This window comes from Bubalus kerabau, chromosome 10 (assembly GCF_029407905.1).
Source record: "Bubalus kerabau isolate K-KA32 ecotype Philippines breed swamp buffalo chromosome 10, PCC_UOA_SB_1v2, whole genome shotgun sequence".
NCBI classification, from domain to species: Eukaryota; Metazoa; Chordata; class Mammalia; order Artiodactyla; family Bovidae; genus Bubalus; species Bubalus kerabau.
This window is the reverse complement of record NC_073633.1, coordinates 74,444,291-74,465,197: the sequence shown is the minus strand read 5'-3', so window position 1 is coordinate 74,465,197 and position 20,907 is coordinate 74,444,291. Positions and strand designations below refer to the sequence as shown.

At 38.2% G+C, this 20,907-nt stretch overlaps 1 long non-coding RNA gene and 1 pseudogene across 1 annotated transcript; one reads left to right on the top strand and one right to left on the bottom strand.

The window, feature by feature from the left end:
* Window positions 1-323: 323 nt before the first annotated feature.
* On the bottom strand, window positions 324-1,675 carry LOC129622119 (tubulin alpha-1A chain-like; annotated as a pseudogene).
* Window positions 1,676-2,845: 1,170 nt separating this feature from the next.
* On the top strand, window positions 2,846-20,630 carry LOC129620628 (uncharacterized). Its single transcript, XR_008698618.1, has 5 exons — window positions 2,846-2,933; window positions 6,041-6,100; window positions 16,752-16,775; window positions 18,735-18,873; window positions 20,429-20,630. It is a non-coding gene; the product is annotated as an uncharacterized LOC129620628 (long non-coding RNA).
* Window positions 20,631-20,907: the final 277 nt, after the last annotated feature.

The window sequence follows — 20,907 nt, the reverse complement described above, 5'->3', positions numbered from 1 at the left end:
GAGCCCAAGAAAATAAAGTCTGTCACTGTTTCCACTGTTTCCCCATCTATTTACCATGAAGTGATGGGACCAGGTATCATGATCTTAGTTTTATGAATGCTGAGTTTGTTTTATTTTTTTAAGACAGGAAATACTTTATTTAAACTCATCAGAGAAATGGATAGCTTGGGTCTATAACAAAGTGCCATGTTTTAAAGTATAGGTCAGTAATTGTATATGAGAGTATACACTGCTATATATAAATTAACTAATCAGACCACAACTTTTCAAGTTTTAAAACAGAATAAGCAAAGGTGCTGTAAAAGCAGCACCCTTGTGACATTTTAACTTTTGTATTCCTCTCCTGCTTCCTCTCCCTCTCCTTCCACAGAATCCACACCAACCTCCTCATAATCCTTCTCAAGGGAAGCCATGGCCTCATGGGCCTCAGAAAGCTCTCCTTCCTCCATGCCTTCACCCATGTACCAGTGAACAAAGGCATGCTTGGTATACATCAGATTGTGGTCTAGGTGAGTCCAGGCCCCAGTGATGGTTGTGGTGTTGCTCAGCGTGCACACAGCTCGCTGTACTTTGGCCAGGTCTCCACCAGGGACCACAGCAGGAGGCTGGTAATTAATGCCAACCTTGAAGCCAGTGGGGCACCAGTCCACAAACTGGATGGTACGCTTGGTTTTGATGGTGGCAATGGCAGCACTGACATCTTTGGGAACCATGTCGCCACGGTACAACAGGCAGCAGGCCATGTATTTACCAGGGCAAGGGTCACATTTCACCTTCTGGTTGGCTGGTTCAAAGCAAGCATTGGTGATCTCTGCTACAGAAAGCTATTCACAGTGGGCTTTCTCAGCAGAGGTGACAGGGGCGTATGTGGCCAGAGGGAAGTGGATGCAGGAATGGGGCACCAGGTTGGTCTGGAACTCTGTCAGATCCACATTCAGGGCTCCTTCAAACCTCAGGGAAGCCGTGATGGAGGACACAATTTGACCTATCAACCTATTCAGGTTAGTATATGTTGGGCACTCAATGTCAAAGTTTCTAGGACAGATGTCATTGATGGCCTCATTGTCTACCATGAAGGCACAATCAGAGCACTTCAGGGTGGTGTGGGTGGTGAGGATGGAGTCGTAGGGCTCAGCTGCAACTGTTGAAAGTTGGGGGGCTGGGTAAATGGAGAACCCCAGCTTGGACGTCTTGCCATAATCGACAGAGACACTCCATCAGCAGGGAGGTGACCCAGAACCAGTTCCCCCACCAAAGCTGTGAAACACCAAGAAGCCCTGAAGACCTGTGCACTGCTCAGCCAGTTTCCGAATCTGGTCCAAGATGAGGTCAGTGATCTCCCTGCCCATGGTGTCATGACCTCGGGCACAGTTACTGGCAGCACCCTCTTTGCCTGTGATGAGCTGCTCAGGGGGAAGAGCTGGCAGTAGGTGCCAGTGCACGCCTCGTCAGTGAGCGGGGATTCCAGGTCTACAAACACTGCCCTGGGCACATGCTTGCCAGTGTCTGTCTCACTGAAGAAGGTGTTGAAGGAGTCATCTCCTCCCCCAATAGTCTTGTCACTTGGCATCTGGCCATCGGGCTGAATGCCATGTTCCAGGCAGTAGAGCTCCCAGCAGGCATTGCCTGTCTGAACACCAGCCTGGCCAAAGTGGATGGAGATGCACTCACACATAGCTGCTGTTCTGTGGCTGCCGAGCAGTTGGCAGAGAGGAGAAGAGATTGTTACTTGTTACAGCGCAACTCTTAGGTGGTCGATGTAAGAGAACCTGTGGCACATGGGCGTCTGCAGCTCCTTATATACAACTCAGTCTGAATGCTGGGTTTTTGAATTTTGAGAATATCTCTGCAACTGGACCATACATTCCATGAGGGCAGGGACTTATTCAATGTCCTCAAAGAATGAGGAGTCCAGTCTTCTGTACCAGATGATCTGTGTACTATGCAGCAAATGTGTGTTTATTACTACCTGGTACCCTCTTCTTCTTAATCTGTGAACACTCTCCAACTTACTCAATTGGCTTACACTCAGGGAAAACAAACTGATTTACTAGTCTGAATAAACAACATTCAATAGGAAGGTAAATCCATTGCTACAAAAATAATATAAATTGCAAGTCAAAGCAAAATATTAAGTGGTTTTTGTATTATCTACTGTCTGTGGTTCTTAAACAGAAACCTTTATCATCTGATTAAAATTACATTCATTATAAAGAAGTAATATTAACTGTTGAATGATACTGTCTCAGGACAAATTGGATGGCTTCGTATACTGTTAGGCATTCTATAAAGTGCATTCATTTCTCCTTTATTTGTATTCTGATAAATTCAGAGGGTTTTTAAGTGGTTAAGTGTGGTTTTAGAATAGACTTTGTTTGTATTGTTATTTTCAATTTGCGTTGTTTTAGTATTATCATATCTGGCCATAATATATACAAGTTGTGCTCACGATCAGTCACTTCACTCAAGTCTGACTCTTTGAAACCCTCTGGACTGTAGCCCTCCAGGCTCCTCTGTCCATGGGATTTTCCCAGCAAGAATACTGGAGTGGGTTGCCATGCCCTCCTACAGGGGATCTTCCCAACCCAGGGATTGAACCTGTGTCTCCTGCATCTCCTGCACGGCAGGCAGATTCTTTACCGATGAGACATTGGGGAAGCCTTATGTAAATTGTTCTGGGGTGTAATTAGAAATGATTGATGAGATTACTTGAATAAATATGTGTGAGAAAATGTAAGAGTAAGAAGAAAAAATTGTACTGGGGTTTAAAATCAAGAGGAGGAATTCTAGCTTCCCAGGTTGAAATTTGTCTGATCTTGTGGCTTTGTAACCCTACTTTTGGCAACAGATATCAAAGACATTCAGTGGATGGTACAGTCCAATTTTCACTTGGGCCCTGTGCTACCCAGCTATGTGACTACCTAACTACCTGGGTAAGTTTCTTAACTTTTCCAATCCTCAATTTCTTCATCTATAAAATGAATGTAATAGAGAACAAGAGGATTAAGTAAGATATTTAGTATTTTACCATGTCAAACACTTAGTAGAGTTGCAGGTCCATCTTAAGCATATGATAAATGTTAGCTGTTCTGATTAGCAGATGCTCCTCTAAGTTGTAATTTGATTCCCACAAAGGTCAGCTCTGCTCTTCAATTCCAGCCCACTTCTCTGGCCACAGTCATGAAAGGTGTGCTTCACAGTAATGTTGGGTGCACTGGATCATGTTCCCATTTCCCTCTCCCTTCATTTAGGTGGCATAACCCACACAGCTCTGCATATGAATATGAGCCAGTGTCAAAGTAGGATCTTTGGAAATACTTGCAAAATGTAAATCTTACAGTAGATTGTGTTTGAGTAGTGACAGCCTTTAACAGGAAACTCATTATAATGTGATGCATGTTCCAAGCCATGGGACTGTCTTAGAAGTCAAAACATTTTACACCAAGGGGCTTTGACGCCTAATCTTTTAGGTGGTGCCTGAAGTAGATTTTCTTCCCTGAACCCTACTCTCAGATTTCTCTACTAAAATCTCCATGATATTTTCACCTTGCTCCACATCTTTCTCATTTCCCAGAGAGGCTTTTATTTGGCTGGGAGATCTGTCCAGTTCTTTCCCAGGGCAGCAAATGAAGCCGTGTGAACTGAAGCACTCATAGATATCCTTCAAATCAACAGGGAAAAAAACTCTAGCACCACATCTTTGGTTGAAAACCCAGGTCGCTGAGATGGTACTCACACTGTCAACTGGTTAGCGTGCAGATCTGACTACTAAGAAATAAAAATATAAGTGATTTAGAGCAGTGCAGAGAAGGAACTTAAATATGAATCCCAGTGCTTCTGGATCCTCTTGTCCACCTGATGTGGTTTTTTTTTTTTTTAATCTAGCCTTAATTTCAACAATAAATTTCAGATATTGGAAAAGTCTTCCCTATCTTCTCAGGTTGCCACTCTACTCATCTTTTATTTTTTTTAGCTAAAATATTATTTATGTCTAAAAGTTAAAAAATTACTAAAGTACAAAGAAAAACATTTTAAATATATCCACCACTTAGAAAGAACAAATTAACTTATTTTCCAATGTTTCTGTGGCATATTTTACATCCATATTTTTATATAAGAAAAGTATTTCACTATTTTAATAAAAATGAAACACACATAGAAAAGAATCAGACATTGACAAATAATGCTGAGTATTTTAAAATCACCTCAAATTCAGTTACCCAGAAATATTATTATCATTACGTTAAATGCACATATTTTCAGATGTCTTTTTGTGTGTACACCTACAAATACAGAGAGAGAGAGAGAAAGGGAGTGAGAGTGGGAGAAAGAGAGATGTGAGTCTTGAGACTGACTTTTTTCCTTTGAAATGCCTTTGAGATCCAGCTGGGATGTTTTCTTTATTGTGCAGTGGCCATTCATTGATTTTCTTCCTCCTTCTTCTGATAAGAGATGCTAATTTTCCTTTGGAGAATCATTCTTCCACTCATTCTCCATTCTTAGTATGCTCACCACCATACTTCCACCCCTAAGCTCCTGAGGTATTCACATAACCCAAACCTGTTCTCCAATTGCTGTCAGTGTGAGAGGAAGGGGATGGTCTAAAAATGGAGATGGTCTTATGCTGTCTATAATCCACTATGCTAAAGTCTTTTAGTAATGACAGTACAGAGAAAGAGGGTGAAAATAAACATCTGATGTAAAATTTGAAAAGTTTCCTTAGAGGAGGAGATTTTTGAATTGAATCTTAAAGGCCGAGTAGTATTTTTCTAGCAAAAATAGAAAATAATAGTATTTTTCTAAAGAAAGTGATTGTTGTTGTTGTCTAGTTGCTAAGTCATGTCCGACTCTTTGAGACCCCATGGACTGCAGCACATCAGGCTGCTCTGTCTTTCACTGTCTCCTGGAGTTTGCTCACACTCATATTCATTACATCGGTGATGCCATCCAACCATCTCATCCTCTGTCACCCCCTTCTCCTGCTGCCCCCGGTCTTTCCCAGAGTCAGAAAGTGGAGAAGGTGATAAAACATCATCATTGCTAGTGAAAGATTAGGAGTAGGTACACACACCTATATGTTAAAAGACATGAAAATATCAGAAAATACCTCTGCAAGGGAAAACTCAGAAAAAATTTATGAACTAAGCTTACATGCTATCATTTAATTTAGAAAGGTAATTATTTACCTAAGATCACATACTTTGATTAAAGGCTATTAACAAATAAAACGGTGTTGGATTTGAAAAGAGTGTTCAAATTTCATGAAACATACATATTAAGTTAAAATTATTTTAAAAAGATATCTCATTAAAACTTTTAAAGAATTTATTTGAACAAGTTTAAGTACACAGAGAAGGATAATCGATGGATTTGCCAACTTTTTTTCCTGACCTCTTTGGTTTTTAGACATATTCCATCCACACTTCTCTCCTTCCATCAGGCTTGGTAGATGAATAAAAACTCTACAAAAAGGGATTATGACAGTCATTTGGCAAAACAGTAATAGAAATCTCTCCACATATTAACTGGCATTCTTCTAATCAACTGCTAAAACATACATTTACCAGGGATTGACCCCTTCACCATTCAACCTTTTGTATGCTTTCCTGTATTACAGAAACTAAAAGTCTGAAAACTGCATTTCCTCGACTCCCTTGCAGACTAGATGTAGGGTCAGATACAGTTTGATTTCACCAATCACATATGTTTACCAAAGACTGAATTAAGAAGAATTAACAGATCTATTGCTTCAGGCCGTTCCTGGAAACTTAGCCTAGAATGTGTCTCTTTGGCCACGTGACCTCTTGCATAGGCCATGCTGTACAGTGAAATAAGTCCATCTCTGTTTCAGTGAACCAGAGTGGATTCTGTTCTCTGTAACTGACCCCTTACTCATAGTGCTACCTTCGGTCAAAGTTTCTAGATTTGATTTTTCAAAAAAATATACAACCACTTACATATAAATTGATGTATTAAAGTTAATTTTTTTTTTGGAAAAATCGCAGTAACAGACATTCTTTATTGTTCCTTCAATGTTTAGAATCAACCTACAGACAAAACATGGAAGACACTGCAATTTACAATGGTTACAAAACAAAAGGTAAATGTTTTAAATTTGATACTGAGCAGTCAAAGAAGTTTTTATTTTACAATAAAATATATTGTGTTTTTCCTTGTTCAAAATGGAAACAGTTTTATATAATAGCTTTAGTTCTGATTGTAAAATGAACTTATGTACATATTAAGTATATAGTCGTTTAGTCACTAAGTTGTGTCTGACTCTCTTGTGACGCCATGAACTGTAGCCCACCAGGTTCCTCTGTCCACGAGATTCTTCGGGCAAGGATACTGGAGTGGATTGCCACTTCCTTCTCCAGGGTATCTTCCCGACACAGGAATTGAACCTGCATCTCCTGAGATTATTTACCACTTAACCACCTGGGAAGCCCCATTTAGTATGTTAGGTGACAGTAAAAAAAATAAGAAAAATAGCAAAAGTTTACTTACAAACATTTTACCTGAGATAATTGCCTTACTTTTCCTGCACTTGGACATACATAACACATATATTTTATAAAATCAAGAACATGACAAAAATATTGCTCTGTAATATGCTTTCCACCTGATGTATTGTAAACATATTTTCATATCAAATCTGCATATTAATATCAAAAATGGATATTAAATTCTTAGTAGATACTGTATATATCTTCCATATATATTTATAACACATCCCCTATTTTGAATATTCAACTTGTTTTTAATTTTCAACTGTTATGAACAAAGCTAAAATGAACACCTTTTATTCATTTTTATTTATTTCCTCAGTGTAAATTCAGAGGAGGAATTTCTAAGTCAATTTTAAAGATATTTGATATGTACTGTAAGATTCCTCTTTACAAAGATGGGATCAATTTCCAAGGTCGCCAGCAGCTATGCTATGCCCATTATTTTGCATGACACTGGATATAAATGATCTAATATGGGAAAAACAGAGTATCATTTTGTTGTTTTCTTCCTCTCCTTTAAAAAGTTATATATATATATATATATATTTTTTTTCTTCTCCTTAAAGATCACTATTTTATGTTTTTAGCTTCTTTAGTTCAGGATTATTATCCAGATATTTTCCTTACCATGATGTTAAATGTAGATATAGGTTTAAAAACTGCAGTTTTTCTTCTCATGTTTTGAAATACTATTTATTTTTTATATATGTAAATATAAATATTAATATATTTTAAAAGTAGCAATTCATAGCAAGTGAATTCTTTAATAGTCTTAAGACAGCTGGCTAACATTTGGAGGGAAAATTTAGAACTCAACCTCAACCTCACATTTTAGATTAAAATAGACTCCGGATAAGTTTAAATGTGAAAAAGAAATGTGAAAAAGAAAGAAATAACCCAGAAAAATTGTAGATAAATATTACAACTGTACGGTGAGGACTGGTTGAAAAGCATGACACATGCTGAGACACCGTATCAGAAAAGGATAAACTTAACTACATCAAAAAGTCAGATTTTCTGTACTTCAAAAAACACAATAAATAAAATTAGGAGGAAAATGACAAACAGGGAAATTATGTGTGATATGTATGATGAACAAAAGTTGTCATTCTAATGCATAAATTAATAAAAAGACAACTGTCTCATATGAGTAAAGAATATTAATAAGCAATTTGGCAAGAGAAGAAATTAAAATTACAAACAGAGCTTTGAAAAAACTATTTTTTCCTAGTAACAAAAAAAAAAGTAACCCGAGTACATTAATGTAAATATGATATGATTTTTACCTATTGAACTGACAAGAGTGGAAAATAACAACATCCAGTGAAATACTGTTTCTGAAAGTGAGTCAGATGGCACCATTTCAGGTGCTTTCTGACTTTATAATTTCAGTAGCATTCTCTAGTGCAACACTCTAGGATGTAGAGAGGGCAGCGTCACTGCTTTAAACATTTGGGCTCACGGAGGAGAGCCCCGCTGGCACTCCGTATACGGTTCTGCGGTATAAGTTATCAAAGCTTATTTGATTGCTACCTCTGCATACACAGAGTCTCTCTTCAAACAGCCAGAGGGCTCATTGCTATTATTAAACTGTCTCTGTTGCCAGATTCATAGCTTCAGAGTAAGAAAATATTATCTGAGCAAATATTTAAGCAGAATTCTCTACACTGTTATGCTTCATTAAAGAACAGTTTTCATTCGGTTTGTTCTAGAGTAAAGTGAAATGCTCCAAATCAATACACTCTCCAGTTTTTCCCAGCATTTTTCTTTTTTTCTCCACTGTAGGAAGATAAGGACTTCCCGGGAAGAAAGGCTTTTTATGGTGATGAACTCTCCTCCCTTATCCATGCTCCATTACCAGAATTTAGTCTGTGACTGGAATGGATAAAATATAGGGTGTTTGTGTGCGTCCTTGTGCAAAGTGGTTACCTATGAGTGGGTGACATTCTTCTGCCAGTTGCTAAAGCATAAGCTTTGAATTGACTCATGTACTCTTCAGCCTCCTTCATGGGTGCTTTCCTGTGCTGCAAAGTTTTCAAGTATTTGGCTAGATTGGAAAGCATAAATGTGTCACCTGTTCAGTATCCTATGGTAATATGGTGCCAGCACTCCTATCCTTATACAGTCTAAGGTCTTTCCTGCCCTCTTCTGCTTCGGTGTCTCCTCCTTATTTTTTGGTTGAATGTACATGCTGTAGAAAGCACCAGGGTAAAGTCACTGCAGCAAAAAAAAAACACACCTCTATATTGAAATTATTGATATGGATAACTAGGAGAAGGCAATGGCAACCCACTCCAGTACTCTTGCCTGGAAAATCCCATGGACGGAGGAACCTGGTGGGCTGCAGTCCATGGGGTCGCGAAGAGTCGGACACGACTTGATATGGATAACTAGTATTAGTTGAACAAGCTAGTTTGACTTATCGGGCCAAAAAAAAAGCCTGGAAAGCAGTGCTCCTAAAATCCCTAATCACTAATATTTTGGGGGAGTGTTGGGAGAATGTCTTTCTGGTGTGGTTCACACTGGCACAGATGATATTAGGAAATTTTTGTGTTTTCTCTTCAAAGCTGTTGTTTGAAGAGAAGTGTCTTTCAGCTGGTGGTGTTCATGTTGATAACTTCCTATTAATGTAATTGTTGATGATAATCTCATAGATGGGAGAAATGCTGATGAGCTTATGAGATATCTGGAATGGCAAAACTTTCATACTCCTTTTTGGTTTGTCTCAGGTAAGGGAAATTTGGAGCCAGTCAACCAGATTCTTTTTCTCTTGAGAATTTTCTCCCTGATATCTTTATATCCATGGCCATTGAAAACTGCCTGTTGCTAGCTCCTCGCACCTTATTTTCTATGAAAGCTTTTTGAAATGCAGTCGTATTCTCAGTTTGCAGAAAGGCTGCACTGTTAGCGTTTTCAGGCCGTGTCAATAGGCCTGCCCATTATTGAGATTTACGAACATTGCTTGAGAGTCTGTTGGAGTTGGGTCCTATGGATGTTTTTTCAACACACATACGGAAGAAAAACCATAATTTACTATTTTGGATGGCAAACTTGTATTTAGACTTACAGATAAAAAATATCAAACTTTTATCTTATATTTTAAAATAGACATTTTATTATATATAGAAAAAAACATCTAGCTCTAGCTTGTCATTTCTTTATCACAAAGAAGAGAGAAGTGAAATCCGTATTTAAAAGGCTATGGAACATTGTGCATTTAAAGTACTCAGCAAGTTATTCCCTAAAGCACTCCATATGATATGTAAATCTTTTGATCTTTCACAAAAATGCATGAATACTATAAAGAATAATGAGTACAAGCTTGGAAAATACAATATTGACTGTCAGTAAAGTACACTTAGCCACAATTATTATTTGCATGGCTTGTGCAACGTAACTGGAGGGGATACTTCTGTGAATATGTTAAGTACACACCAGTGTCTGCTAAAGAAGATTTGATTTTATAACAAAGACTTCTTTTCTCCTTTCCCCTTCCACTAGTTATTCTTTTTTGAAACCATTTTCTCAAGTTAGAAAAAAAGAGAAGTGCTGCTATCCCATTGCTATTAATTACCATATGATGGATAAAATAACTTGGCTTTAGAAAGAATCATTCTATGGTACCCTGCAGAAAGAATATTTAAGTCATGGTAAGCTTTTCTTTATAGAAATCTTTCTTGAAAACTTAGTTCAGCCAGTGGAATGAATTTTTCAATTTTCTTTAGAAATTACAAATTTTGTTTGAACTTATTCAATAGGATTACCTTGAAACAAACAAGTCAATTTTTTTTAATGTATCAGTTACAATTTTGATAATTGTAGCTTATCAAACTGGTAGCTTAGTCAGTAAAGAAACTGCCTGCAGTGTAGGAGACCCAAGTTCAATCCCTGGGTCAGGATGATTCCCTAGAGAGGGAAATGTAACCCATTCCAGTATTCTTGCCTGGAGAACCCCATGGACAGAGGAGCCTGGTGGGCTACAGTCCATGGGGCTGCAAGAGTTGGACACGACTTAGTGACTAAACCACCACCAGTCAAAGTAATGAGCTAATTTGTCATTGTAGGTGGTTATGCTTCTGATGTTATACAATCTGGTTAGTTAATCCAGTTCAAAAAATGCAGAGCTGCTAACTACAGACAAATGGCTCACTGGTAGAGGCAATGTGCCAGGTGATTTGGAAGTAGTTGATAACACCAATGGAAAGAAAAATTGACTCTCACGATGAGGTGAGGGATCATAAGGTGATAGTGGCTCAATTAATACAGGAACAAGAACACATATAACACTTCTTGAATGCATGGGCCTTGATTTGGATGCATGGTTGTAATTAAACATTTTAAACTTCAGTTTCTAATTGTATATTGAAAGTATAAGAGTAGATTTTGATCCTAAAATTTGTACGGAAATGCAAAGAAACTAGAATATCTAATATGGTGTTGAAAAAGAAGTACAAGTTTGGAGGACTTTGCTATCTGATTTTATGACTTACTATGAAGCTCCAGTAATCAAAATCCATGATATTGGCATACAGACAGATAAATAGGCAATGAAACCAAATATAGCCCACACTTACTACCATTTGATTTTTGATAAAGGCACCAAAGTAATCGAATAAGGAAAGAAAATCTTTTCAACAAAAGGTGCTGGAGCAACTAAAACAACACAACAAAGAACCTTGATCTTATATCACATCACAGAGAAAAGTCAAGATAGATCACTTAAATGTAAAAACTAGAACTCGAAAGAATTTTCAAGTATAGGATAACACTTTTGCAACCCGGGGGTAGGCAATTGCTTCTTAGAAGGCCATAGAAAGCACAAACAATAATAAGAAAAATCTGATAAATTAGATTTTACCAAGTTTATAAATTTGCTCATAAAAAGATAGCATTAAGAAAAGGAACAGGAAAATCACAGATGAGGAGAAAATATTCACAAAATATATATTTGACAAAGAATGTACATCCAAACTGTGTAAAGAACTTATACAATCAAAATATAAACAATACAATTTAAAATTAGAAAATGATTTGAACAGTAAAGAGATATATATAAATGACTGAGTACACAAAAAAGGTGCCTAACATCATTATTCTTTTTTTTTTTTTTTGGTGGATTATTTCTCTAGCTTTTATTTTCTCGCAATGTTTTCTTTTTTTTTTAATTTTATTTTATTTTTAAACTTTACATAACTGTATTAGTTTTGCCAAATATCAAAATGAATCCACCACAGGTATACATGTGTTCCCCATCCTGAACCCTCCTCCCTCCTCCCTCCCCATTCCATCCCTCTGGGTCGTCCCAGTGCACCAGCCCCAAGCATCCAGTATCATGCATCAAACCTGGACTGGCAACTCATTTCATACATGATATTTCTTAAAGAAAATGCAAATTTAAGTCACAACAAAATGCCATTACAGCTGTACACTAACACAAGATTGGGAATCAGCTATACTTCAATTTAAAAAACACCATTACACATCTATCAAAATAATTCAAATTTAAAAGACTGATATCAGATATTAGTGAGGAGGTAGAATGACTGGAGCTTTTATACATTGTTGGTAGGAATGTAAAATGGTATAACCACTTTGGAAAAATGTCTGACAATTTCTTCTAAAACTAAATATATACCTATCTTCAGTCAGTTCAGTCGCTCAGTTGTGTCCGACTCTTTGCGACCCCATGAATCGTAGCACACCAGGCCTCCCTGTCCATCACCATCTCCCAGAGTTCACTCAAACTCGTCCATTGTGTCGGTGATGCCATCCAGCCATCTCATCCTCTGTCGTCCCCTTCTCCTCCTGCCCCCAATCCCTCCCAGCATCAGAGTCTTTTCCAATAAGTCAACTCTTCGCATGAGGTGGCCAAAGTACTTGGAGTTTCAGCTTTAACATCATTCCTTCCAAAGAACACCCAGGGCTGATCTCCTTCAGAATGGACTGGTTGGATCTCCCTGCAGTCCAAGGGACTCTCAAGAGTCTTCTCCAACACCACAGTTCAAAAGCATCAATTCTCTGGTGCTCAGCTTTCTTCACAGTCCAACTCTCACATCCATACATGACCACTGGAAAAACCATAGCCTTGACTAGACAGACCTTTGTTGGCAAAGTAATGTCTCTGCTTTTGAATATGCTATCTAGGTTGGTCATAACTTTCCTTCCAAGGAGTAAGCGTCTTTTAATTTCATGGCTGTAGTCATCATCTGCAGTGATTTTGAAGCCCCAAAAAAATAGTCTGCCACTGTTTCCACTGTTTCCCCATGTATTTTCCATGAAGTGATGGGACCAGATGCCATGATCTTCGTTTTCTGAATGTTGAGCTTTAAGCCAACTTTTTCACTCTCCTCTTTCACTTTCATCCAGAGGCTTTTTAGTTCCTCTTCACTCATCCCAACAATTCCACTCCTTGGTTTTTGCCCAAGAGAAATGAAAGCATATGTTAAAAAAACTTTTACAAGAATAAAAGCTTTTTACTCATAACAGCCCAAACTGGAAACAGCCCTGGTGTCCATCAACAAGAGAATGAATAAATCATGTTAAATTCATTGAATGGTATGCTACCCAGAAATAAAAAAGAGCAAACTACTAAACCACACAATATGTATGAATTTCAAAAACATTCAGATCAGATCAGATCAGTCGTTCAGTCGTGTCCGACTCTTTGCGACCCCATGAATCACAGCACACCAGGCCTCCCTGTCCATCACCAACTACGTAAGGTAAAAGAAGCCAAGCACAAAAGAATATATGTGGTATGATTTCATATACAGGAAGTTCTAAAACATTCAAAATTGACCTGTGGTTCTCCTGGGGTGGAAGCGATTGATGATGTTCTTTATCTAGATAGGGGATTAGGCTATACGTGCTCAGTTGCTCAGTAGTGTCCCACTCTTTGCAACCCCATGAACTACAGCCCACCATGTAACTGTTCATGGAATTCTCCAAGCAAGAATACCGGAGTGGGCTGCCATTTCCTACTCCAGAGGATCTTCCTGACAGAGGTATTGAACCCACATCTCCCATGTCTCCTGTATTGTAGGCAGATTCTTTATCACTGAACCACTGGGGAAGTCCTTAGGCTGTACAAGTGTATGCATTTGTCAAAACTAATTAAACAGTACACGTATAATCATTTAATTGTAAGAAAACTTTGCCTCAAAAGTAAAAATTCATGAACAAATATTTAACTCTATTTGTAATATACATGCTCTATTCTTTAGGAGTGATGTGTAATGATGTTTGCAACTTACTTTGAATTGCATCCTAAGAATGAGATGCATTGATAGATAGATAGATATGTGATAAAGCTAATAAAATAACATGTTAATAGTAGAATTTAGGTGGTAGGTATGTAACTACTCACTGTACAATCCTTTCAACTTTTCTGTATTTTTGAAATTTTTTATAAGATGGAGAAAAGTAAATGAGTAGCTTTCACTATGGTAGACTGTACTTTATTTCATACTCTAATATTTAAGAGAAAGATTAATATAGTTCAATCAACAGATTGAACTATTTTCTCATTTATCTCACTTAGCTGATGAATAATATTTGAAGTGTATGGCAAATAAGACTGTCAATAATAACAACATAACATATAACAATGTAACATAATGTACATATAATAAACATATGTAAATTTAAATGCATAGGAAAGGTTCAGACCTCTGAACCAATAGTTTCAAACTTGACCAATTATCTGGATCTTGTGAGGGAACCTATGGTAAAATAGATTCCATGGCCTCACTTAGATTAGGGAGTATCTTAGAGTGAGGACAGAACTTCGTAACTCTAGCAGCACCCTGATGATTCTGCTGCAGCTAAGGTGTTGGGAATCAGTTATGGACAGCAACTCAAACAATAGATGTGTTTCACTGTGCATACGCCTTGCAGTTTTGGGGTCAAGCAACTTCCAGGGTTCTGGAAATTCTGAAAGGGGCACGTCTGCTTTTTGATCTGACATCCTGAGCACTGCTATGTGGCAGGCTGTGAAAATCAAGCTGGAGATCCAGCATCACAAGGCATTTGAAAAGGAAACATTTGCAAGTTCTTCCTTTACTCAGTGCAGCGAAGAACCAAGAGCTCAAAGAGGCTCTGATTCAAACCAGCAAGTTCATGGACCAGCCAGGCCTGGAACCCAAGTCCATATCTTTCAGGCAGTGCTCACTCTGTGCCATTTGATCTTCAGTTCAGTTCATTCGCTCAGTCGTGTTTGACTCCTTGCGACCCCATGGACCCCAGCATGCTAGGTCTCCCTGTTCCTTACCAACTCCCGGTGCTTGCTCAAACTCATATCCATTGCCAACTGTCTCATCCTCTGTTGTCCCCTTCTCCTCCTGCCTTCAATCTTTCCCAGCATCAGGGTCTTTTCCAATGAGTCAGTTCTTCGCATCAGGTGGCCAAAATATTGGAGTTTCAGCTTCAGCATCAGTCCTTCCAATGAATATTCAGGATTAATTTCCTTTAGGATGGATTGGTTGGATCTCCTTGCAGTCCAAGGGACTCTCAAGAGTCTTCTCCAGCACCACAGTTCAAAAGCATCAATTCTTCTGTGCTCAGCTTTGTTTATAGTCCAACTCTCACATCCATAATGACTACTGGAAAAACCATAGCTTTGACTAGATGGACATTTGTCAGCAAAGTAATGTCTCTGCTTTTTAATATGCTGTCTAGGTCAGACATAGCTTTTCTTCCAAGGAGCAAGCATCTTTTAATTTCATGGCTGCACTCACCATCTTCAGTGATTTTGGAGCCCCCCAGAATAAAGTCTCTCACTGTTTCCATTGTTTCCCCCTCTATTTGCCATGAAGTGATGGGACCGGATGCCATGATCTTCGTTTTCTGAATGTTGAGTTTTAAGCCAACGTTTTCACTCTCCTCTTTCACTTTCATCCAGAGGCTCTTTCGTTCCTCTTCACTTTCTGCCATAAGGATGCTGTCATGTGTGTATCTGAGGTTGTTGATATTTCTCCTGGCAATCTTGATTCCAGCTTGTGCTTCATCCAGCCTGGCATTTTGTATGTGTCCTCTGCATATAAGTTAAATAAGCAGGGTGACAATATACAGCCTTGACATACTCCTTTCCCAATTTGGAAACAGTCTGTTGTTCCATGTCCAGTTCTAACTGTTGCTTCTTGACCTGCATACAGATTTCTCAGGAGGCAGGTCAGGTGGTCTGGTATTCTCATCTCTTTCAGAATTTTCCACAGTTTGTTGTGATCCTCAGTCAAAGGCTTTGCCATAGTCAATAAAGCAGAAGTAGATGTTTTTCTGGAGCTCTCTTGCTTTTTCAATGATCCAACGAATGTTGGCAATTTGATCTCTGGTTCATCTGCCTTTTCTAAATCCAGCTTGAACATCTGGAAGTTCATGGTTCACATACTTTTGAAGCTGACTTGGAGAATTTTAAGCATTATTTTGTCAGCATGTGATCTTCAAGGTTCTCATTTAGGAGAAATTGTGAGAACCTTTTTTATTTCACCCTTCTGCTCTTACAGAAGGAATGTAGTATTTTTAAATGCACAAAATGTAAATAATTATGCTCAGGTTATCTCATTGCATCCTAAACTTTCAACTTTTCAAAAATTGAGGGATAATTGACATGGAATGTTTTATTAGTTTCAGATATACAACTGTGTATATACTGTGAAATGATCATCACACTAAGTCTAGTTAACTGAGTTTTGAACTTTGAAAGAAATGGCCGATCTGCCCTTGGTTTATGTGGTTAAATTATGAAATAATCCAGATAATTGCTTTGTATTAGCTCCCACCTTCACTTATATCAGTTCCTTCCTTTTTCTCTCTCATTCTTGGTTATCAGATTTTTGATCCCCCTCATTGATCATTCATTTCCTTCAGCACCAATCATTTATCCATTAAAAAAATAATATCTCTCTTGTTCCAAGTTTTCTCCTTATCCTCATAGAAGAACTTCTTGAAAGAGTTGTCTATACTTTTTGTCATCAGTTTCTCTTCTTCCATTCTCTTTGAACCCACTCCTGTTAGGTGATTTTACTCTCACCTGTCCAACTAGAACTGTTTCTTTTTTTTTATCATTTAAATTTTTATTTATTTATTTATTTAAAAAATATATATATATTATGGAAGTATAGTTGACTTACAATGTTTCAGGTGCACAGCAAAGTGATCAGTTATACAAATACACATATATTATTTTTGAAATTATTTTCCTTCATAGGTTATTAGAAGATATTGACTATGATTGTTTCTATCTAGGTCACCACATTGCTGGATCCAGAGGTAAGTTAACTGGCTTCACCTCACTTGACCAATCAGTGGCATTTTTCTTTATTGATCCTCCTTCCTCCTTAAGGAAGATGGATCACTTGACTTCTAAGACTCCTGGTTTTTTCAATATCTTTCTAACCTCTCTTCTTATTAGCATGCTGTGACGTTTTCTTATCATCTCTCAATTGTGGACAACACCTCCATTTGTGTATCTAATAGACCTTTCAAACTTAATATGATTAAAATGGAGCTCAAGCTGCTACTGCTAAGTCGCTTCAGTTGTATCCAACTCTGTGTGACCCCATAGACGGCAGCCCACCAGGCTCCCCCGTCCGTGAGATTCTCCAGGCAAGAACACTGGTACCCTACAAATTCATTTCTCCACTCTTCCCATCTCTGATAATGACAACCACACCCTTCTGGCTGCTCAGACTTCCTTGACTCTTTTTTTTCTTTTTTTGTCTTACATCCCACATGTGATCTGTCAGCAAACACGGATAGCCACACCATAAAAAAATATATCTAGGATTCTATGGCTTCTCAATATCCTGCTATGGTCTAATGGAAGCCAACATCGTCTCTTATCTAGATAAATAATCTAGTCTCTCCGCTTCTACCCTTGCTGTATTTCAGCCAGATTGATCCTATTAAAAAAACAAAGTCAGACAGATCATATTATTCCTCTATTCTAAACCTTTCTTTGGGTCTCCTATTTCCTGAATAATAGTGGTAGAAATTCTTACAACTACCCAAACCAACCCCTCTTTATGATCCGGCCCCTCTCTCTGACTTTATCTTGGATTTCTCTCCCGCTTCAGCCCCAACCACAACTGGAGTTCTCACTGTTCCTTGAAAACACCATGCTCTCATCAGCCTCAGGGCCTTTGCACTTGCTGTCTGATCTTCCTGGAATGTTCTCCCTGGCCATATACTGGGCTTGCTCCTTCACCTCTTTAACGTCTCTATTCAATGTCATTTTCTCAGTGAGGTCTTCCTGATCACATTACATAAAATATCAACATCCCCTACACACACACACACACACACACACACACTATTCCTTTGATTTGCTTATTTTTCTAACTTAAAACTTACCAATATTTAACGTGTTTTTAACTTTTTTTTAACTTGCTTGCTATCTGTTTTTCAAACCAGAATTTAAACTCCTTGAGAGCAGGGAGGTTTTTTTGTCTGTTTTGTTCATCAGTTAATCCCTAGCACCCAGAAAAGTGCCTAACATAAAGTATTAATAGACACTTAAGAAATTACTGTGGATGAATAAATGATTTGAATTAGCTTCCATTTATTATTCATTTACTCTCTTCCTGGTAACAATTCCTTCAATGGCATTATTTGGTAGATACTACTACTATTTCAAGTTTGAGCACAGAGAGTTTAAGCAACATTTCAAGGTCACACAGACACAAGTGGCAGACTGGAGGCTCAAACATAAGTCTGAGTCCAAAATGAGAGCTCCTAGCCATTGAGCTCAAATGCACTGCAAGTATTTTAAGAAAATTATAATTTCAAACATAGACATAAGCTTTATTTATGTATAATTGTCCAGCTTTAAAAACTATTCTGATAATTAAAACTTGTGGATTATACATTCATTACCTTGAGCTATCAATTACTATGATACATGAAAGGAGTTTCCCCCAAAGCTAAGAGTAAGTTTTCTCAATTCTTATATCTTTGTATTATTTGTTTGTATTAGGCTTGTGAGAGTTAAAAGGTGAATAAGACTGATTCTGTCTTCATGTGAACTTATGACATAATTGCCCTTTATCTCTTAGAAGTAACCCAAAAAACTAATGGTGAAAAGGGGCCATGGAAGTTTCCAAATGGGACATTTTTTAACAAATGAGACTTTTATAAACAGCATTTATACATTTACAACTTAGATTATAAACTTGTGCTATAGATATGGGTGCAGAAATGGGATAACTGATTTAGTTGTTGTTCTTCTAGTGACTTTGCATAACCTCAAAAGAGGTCAGCTCCCCTGGTTCTCAGGCCTTTGGACTCAGACTAGAATTGCACTGCAGGCATTCCTGGGTCTGTAGCTTGCTGATGACAGATTGTGGGACTTCTCAGCCTTCATAATCATGTAAGCCAATTCCTATAATAAACCTCCTTTTATGTATGTCTATATATTTATGTTTATGTGTATGTATACATGTGTGTATTCTATTGGTTTGGTGTCTCTGGAGAACCTAGACTAATATAGCCACTCTGAGTAATCATGTCTTCAGCAAGCATGTTCATGCCTTCATTCAGTAGACATGTGGGGATCCCACCATGTGCCAAGTTCTGTAGTAGGTCTGAGATGCTAAGGTGTTTTAAAAAATTGATCCCAGGGCTCAAGGGATTCAGTTAATAAGGAGAAACAGAAAGCAGTATAAATGACTCATACTCTACAGTGAGATAACCACTGGGACGACAAATGTGCAAAGCACCCAGTGGAGCGAGGAAGGGTGTGATCAACTCCGTGTACATAGATGCAGACAGGACAGTCAAGAGAAACGTGTGAGCTAGTTTTGAGATGAGCAGAGCAGAATGGGTATTCTGGTGATACTGATAAAGTGAACAAAGTCATCACCTATGCTTGAAACGCCAAGATAAGAAGCTCACTTTGTCTGGAGCAAGGCTGGAAGCAGGAACTGCTTCCGGGGCAGTGACTGGAGATAAGTAGCTGGAAGGCACATGGGCTTTGATGAGAGCTTTGGGCTTTGCTCTATTGGAAGCCGCTCAATTTTCTTAAGTGTAGGACCACTGGAGAGAGAAAATTTCACCTATTGGTGGCAATAGGAGAGTGAACTGAAGGTGAGAGGCTCACAAACCAGGATCCAGGGATCCAACTCAGAAATTTACGAGTGACTTGTATGATAATAGGACCGATAAGCAGTTGGTCATAAGGAGGAGGGGACCAGCGGACACTTTAAAGGTAGAATCAGCAAGATTTTAGCTGAGAAGTTGATTCAGAGGGAGGGGCTTGTGGAGAATGAAGAGGGAAGACTACCCTCTTGGTTTCTGGCGTGGATAAGTAATAGTACTATTCCTTAACTAAGAAATAGAGGGCAAGGCACTTTTGAAGGGAATTTTGGAAGCTGAGTCTTACTCCTTTTGAGTTTGAGATTTCTGGGGGAGGAACAGTCGGAAATCACCAATTAACAGTTCTCTACGTAAATTTTAAGCGTGAATAAAACCCCCCAGAGTGAGGGGGGGTTTTACCCATGAGTGTATTAAAACCACAAGTTTTAATACATTAGTAAAAGATTAAGGGTCAGAGTTCTTAGAAACAATAACATTTAAAACTCAGAAGGGTGGAAATAGGTGTAGAAAATGGCTGATTCTGGAGAAGCTAATTAGAAATGACCGATGCCACAGACACAGGAGAGGCACCAGCAACCTCTATGTCTGTCTGGATCTTTGGTGTAGCTCCAACGTCTTGCACTTGCTTCACGTGGACCTAGGAGTGCATAGCAAACTTAAATATATAGCTCCAAGGTAGAGTCCACCTGACTGGGGCTTAATGTATTGGTTTAGTTGCCACAACCAAGTAATTTCTTCTGATCATAAGAACCTGAAGCTGGGTCTCATAACGGAAACACAAGGTCATTGGCTCACACTAATCTTCTGAGTGTTGTGAATTTCTTTGACAGGGATCCACTTGTGTGTGGTTTTGCACCTACATGCCATCCTGACCCCGAAATCAGAAAAGAAGAGAGACAATATAAAGGATATTTGTATCAAATCACTTGAGTGCCTCAGGGCATGAGAAAGTTTTTGTGCTGATTCATTATGTTACTTTAAAAAATGCCTCGTTATTGCAGCAAATGCCACATCTAAGCTTTTTATTGTATTAAAGATGCTGAACACTTTCTTGAAGAAATACAAAGAAATCTTGTGCATTTCTATATGTTGCAATGTTTCCATGAGTCAATTTTCTTTGAGAAGATGTCTTCTGGTTTTGAATGACAATTTATATAATTATACCAAAAACACAAACTATTATTGTAGCAACCAGATGGATAGCCAGTTACTCCCACTGGATAATCAAAGAGACAAAGATACAAATTTCTCTGTTTTTGTTTTTGTTTGAGTATATTATTATTATTTACTGTTGATGACTCATGCCATT